Raw genomic sequence first — 5,538 nt, 5'->3', positions numbered from 1 at the left:
GAGATCTCGCGCGCCGCGCGCGGGAAACGGGGCTCGGGCTCCGGGGCGGGCCCGTCGAGGGGTAAAGTATCGCGAGAGCTCGGCGTTGCATCACGTGACCCCCCGGCGGTTTCCAAGATGGCGCCGCCCAGGCGCCGCCGGAGAGGGGAGGATGTGAGAGGAGATGAAACGCGCTATGGTGCGATCCCGGGGGAACGCGGCTGCCACTCGGCTGCTGCCCCCCTCGGCGCCGCTGGGTCGGTGCAGGGCCGGCAGTGCCCGGTGCCTCGGGACGGCGCAAAGCTGCCGGGGCCCCGAATGGAGCGGGCTCAGGCCAGCTAAAACGCATTGAACCCGGGGAAAGCAAGATAAAACGGGATAAATGCGGCTGCTGGCGGGTGGCCTTCGGTGGCAGCCGCGGGAAGAGCCGCCTGGGCAGCGGGAGGTGCTGGATGTGTCCCGGGGCCGACTCCAGTGCGGGGTGAAAATGCGCTTTTTGTGATTATATTACAGCAAATCGTCAAATGAATGTTACACGTGTTACGGCAGAGAGCTAGGCTGTGTTAAGCTGTGCGTTAAATATGGTTTTAGGTTATAACGTAATGTTAAAATAGGAACTGTGCTATGTAAGATGCTTTTTAAAAGAAAGGACTCACATTGATATCAGCCGGATAGGAATGTCCTCATCCTAATTGTGCACATTTTTATAATTATATTCCCGTTTCCATAACCATTTCATTGCTATTAAACTTTAAAAATTTTAAAAAGCAAGTGATTGGCTTTTTTCACACAAATTTTTCAAATGAGTGCTGCGTGTGTCATGTTGGAAAGTCACGCTGCATTAATCTCTTAATTTAATTATTGCTCTACTAATTTAATTGGTGCTGTATCAATCTCTTTTAAGTTGTGCTGTATTAATCTCTTAATTTTTGCTGTATTAATCTCTTTTAAGTTATGCTGTTTTAATCTCTTTTAATTATTGGTGTATTAATATCTTTGAATTTTTTCTGTATTACTCTCTTAATTTTTGCTGTATTAATCTCTTTTAATTAGTGCTGTATTAATTTAATTAGTGCTGTATTAATCTCTTCTAATTAGTGATGTATTAATTTAATTTTTGCTCTATTAATCTCTTTTAAGTTGTGCTGTATTAATATATTTTAATTAGTGCTGTATTAATCTCTTCTAAATTTTGCTGTATTAATCTCTTTTAATTAGTGCTGTATTAATCTAATTTTTTCTGCATTAATCTCTTTTAATTTTTTCTGCATTAATCTCTTAATTTTTGCGGCATTAATCTCTTAATTAGTGCTGTATTAATTTAATTAGTACTGTATTAATCTCTTTTAATTTTTTGCTGTATTAATCTCTTTTAATTTATGATGTATTAATCTATTTTAAGTTATGCTGTATTAATATCTTTTTAATTATTGCTGTATTAATATCTTTTAATTTTTTCTGTATTAATCTCCTAATTTTTGCTGTATTAATCTCTTTTAATTAGTGCTGTATTAATTTAATTAGTACTGTATTAGTCTCTTTTAATTTTTGCTGTATTAATCTCTTTTAATTTATGATGTATTAATCTATTTTAAGTTATGCTGTATTAATATCTTTGAATTATTGCTGTATTAATATCTTTTTAATTATTGCTGTATTAATATCTTTTAATTTTTTCTGTATTAATCTCCTAATTTTGCTGTATTAATCTCTTTTAATTAGTGCTGTATTCATTTAGTTTTTACTGTATTAATCTCTTTTAATTAATGCTGTATTAATGTATTTTAAGTTATGCTGTAATAATCTCTTTTAATTAATGCTGTATTAATATATATTTTAATTTTTGCTGCATTAATTTAATTTTAATTTTTGCTGTATTAATTCCTTTTCATTTTTGCTGCATTAATTTATTTTAACTTTTGCTGTAGTAATCTCTTTTAATTTTTGCTGTACTAATTTAATTTTAATTATTGCTGCATTAATAATAAATTATTATAAATTAATAAATTGTTATAAAATAACGATGTGATTAGAGTAATGAAAACTGGACAGTTGGGATCAGGACAATATGAAACAATAAAAATAAAAATAGGAATAAAGTTAGAGTAATAACAATTTGAAAATTGGGATTAGGACAATGCAAGACAATAAAAATAAAAATAGCAATAAAATTAGAGTAATAAAAATTTGAAGAATTGGGATTAGGACAATATGAGACAATAAAAATAAAAATAGTAATAAAAATTGGACAATTGGGATCAGGACAATATGAGACAATAAAAATAAAAATAAAAATAGGAATATAATTAGAGTAATGACAATTGGACAGTTGGGATTAGGACAATACGAGACAATAAAAACAAAAATAAAAATAAAAATATAATTAGAGTAATGAAAATTGGACAGTTGGGATTAGGACAATACAAGACAATAAAAATAAAAACAAAAATAAAAATAAAAATATAATTAGAGTAATGAAAATTGAACAGTTGGGATTAGGACAATATGAGACAATAAAAACAAAAATAGCAATATAATTAGAGTAACAAAAATTTGAAGAATTGGGATTAGGACAATATGAGACAATAAAAATAAAAATAGTAATGAAAATTGGACAATTGGGATCCGGACAATACGAGACAATAAAAACAAAAATATAAATAGGAATATAATTAGAGTAATATAAATTTGAGCAATTGGGATTAGGACAATATGAGACAATAAAAACAAAAATAAAAATAAAATTAGAGTAATGAAAATTGGACAATTGGGATCCGGACAATACGAGACAATAAAAGCAAAAATAGCAATATAATTAGAGTAATAAAAATTCAACAATTGGGATTAGGACAATATGAGACAATAAAAATAAAAAGATAAAAATAGCAATAAAATTAGAGTAATAAAAATTGGACAATTTGGATTAGGACAATATGAGACAATAAAAATAAAAATAGTAATAAAAATTGGACAGTTGGGATCAGGGCAATACGAGACAATAAAAATAAAAACAAAAATATAATTAGAGTAATGAAAACTGGACAGTTGGGATCAGGACAATACGAGACAATAAAAATAAAAATAAAAATAGGAATATAATTAGAGTACTAAAAATTTGAAGAATTAGGATTAGGACAATATAAGACAATAAAAATAAAAATATAATTAGATTAATAAAAGTTGGACAGTTGGGATTAGGACAATACAAGACAATAATATAATTAGAGTAAGAAAAATTTGAAGAATTGGGATTAGGACAATATGAGACAATAAAAACAAAAATTAAAAAGAGGAATATAATTAGAGTAATATAAATTTGGACAATTGGGATTAGGATAACACAGGACAATAAAAACAAAGTTGTGGATGGACTGGGTGCTTTTTCTGGGCAAAATAATCCCGGAAAAGGGCACAGTTGGCAGAGGACTGACCCCTGAAAGCAGCAGCCTGCTGCACATTCACACCCCTCACCCACGGTGCATCGATTCCATCCCAGCAGAGGATTCTGCCTGGGCAGTGCCAGCTGCTTCCTCCCAATCCTGCCCTGAGCGAGGCGGGAAGGAGCTCAGAAGTTCATTTTTTTCTGAAATTGGAGCAATAAATTCTCTTTCTCCGGCAGATTTGGGTGTCCTGTGGCTGCTGCCTGGGGCAGTGCCTCATTCCTCTCTGTAAAAAATACCCCACACCCGTCGTTTCTATTTTAGCACTATGTTATAACCCGAAACTACATTATATTTATTTTATATTTAACCTAAAACTATATTTACTTTAAAAATTACCACAGCGCAACTTTCCAACACGACCCATAAAATATTCATTTAATATTTGCAAAAAGCCAATGGCGTTATATGAATTTTCACGATTTCTCACTCCAGACCACAGCGTGGAGGGAGAGGGCACAGGGAATGGCTCCCCCCTGCCGGAGGGCAGGGATGGGTGGGATTTTGGCAAGGAATCCTCCCCGGGAGCGTGGCTCCTGGATCCCTGGGAGTGCTCCAGAGCAGGCTGGGCAGGGCTTGGAGCAGCCCGGGACACTGGGAGGGGTCCCTGCCTGGCCCTGGGGGGTCTGGAAGGTTCCATCCCCACCCAGCCGTGCTGGGGTTCTGTGACAGTGCCAGGGCATGGAAAGATCTGGAATGGCCCCCCAGGTGAGGGCTCTGCCCCAAGGACAGGCAGGACACAGTGCTGTCACAGCTGGCACCTCCGGGGCAGAGCTGGCTCCAGGATCTTGTGTTCCCACTCTGGAATGTTCATGGCACTGAGGGATCCCACTCTGGAATGTTGATGGGATTGAGGGATCCCACTCTGGAATGTTCACGGCCCTGAGGGATCCCACTCTGGAATGTTCACGGGATTGAGGGATCCCACTCTGGAATGTTCACAGCCCTGAGGGATCCCACTCTGGAATGTTCACAGCGCTGAGGGATCCCACTCTGGAATGTTCACAGCACTGAGGGATCCCACTCTGGAATGTTCACAGCGCTGAGGGATCCCACTCTGGAATATTGATGGGATTGAGGGATCCCACTCTGGAATGTTCACAGCGCTGAGGGATCCCACTCTGGAATGTTCACAGCGCTGAGGGATCCCAGTCTGGAATGTTCACGGCACTGAGGGATCCCAGTCTGGAATGTTCACAGCACTGAGGGATCCCACTCTGGAATATTGATGGGATTGAGGGATCCCACTCTGGAATGTTCACGGGATTGAGGGATCCCACTCTGGAATGTTGATGGGATTGAGGCATCCCACTCTGGAATGTTGATGGGATTGAGGGATCCCACTCTGGAATGTTCACAGGATTGAGCGATCCCAGTCTGGAATGTTCATGGCCCTGAGGGATCCCACTCTGGAATGTTCATGGCACTGAGTGATCCCACTCTGGAATGTTCACAGTGCTGAGGGATCCCACTCTGGAATGTTCACAGTGCTGAGGGATCCCACTCTGGAATGTTGATGGGATTGAGGGATCCCACTCTGGAATGTTCACGGCACTGAGGGATCCCACTCTGAAATGTTCACTGCACTGAGGGATCCCCCAGGGAGGTCACAGGTTCAATAAAGGAATTTGGGCCACTGGAATTCTCGGTGGGCAGGGGATTCCAGGGCCAGAGCAGCTGTTGTTAGACCCCCTGAATTCCATGGATTTAGGGCGGGTGTGCGAGGAGGGGCCCAGGAGGGTCTGGGATGTGCTGGAATGGCTGGGGCGTGGCGAGGGGCTGCGCTGGAGGGACTGGGAATGGGCAGCTGGAGGCGTCCCTGCATCCCTCCCTTTGGCTTTCCCGGAGTCAGGAATCAGGAGCAGAGCCCTCAGGACTGGGAATGGGCAGCTGGAGGTGTCCCTGCATCCCTCCCTTTGGGAGTCAGGAATCAGGAGCAGAGCCCTCGGGACTGGGAATGGGCAGCTGGAGGCGTCCCTGCATCCCTCCCTTTGGGAGTCAGGAATCAGGAGCAGGCTGGGGCAGAGCCCTCAGGGGGAATGAGCTTTATTGATTTGTCAGGTGGAACACTGGCACGGCTGGGGATGGAGCAGGGCTGGGAATGCAGCACCGATGGGAA

The 5,538-nt window shown here is 40.2% G+C and overlaps 1 protein-coding gene across 1 annotated transcript in view; it reads right to left on the bottom strand.

Annotated features, from left to right (window-relative positions):
• Positions 1–5,538, bottom strand: part of LOC119698256 (NAD(P)(+)--arginine ADP-ribosyltransferase 2-like) — a 202,465-nt gene that overhangs the window by 42,737 nt on the left and 154,190 nt on the right. The gene's annotated exons all lie outside the window — the stretch shown is intronic.

The sequence above is a fragment of the Motacilla alba genome, chromosome 2 (assembly GCF_015832195.1).
Source record: "Motacilla alba alba isolate MOTALB_02 chromosome 2, Motacilla_alba_V1.0_pri, whole genome shotgun sequence".
Lineage (NCBI taxonomy): Eukaryota > Metazoa > Chordata > Aves > Passeriformes > Motacillidae > Motacilla > Motacilla alba.
This window is presented reverse-complemented; position numbering and strand designations above follow the sequence as displayed.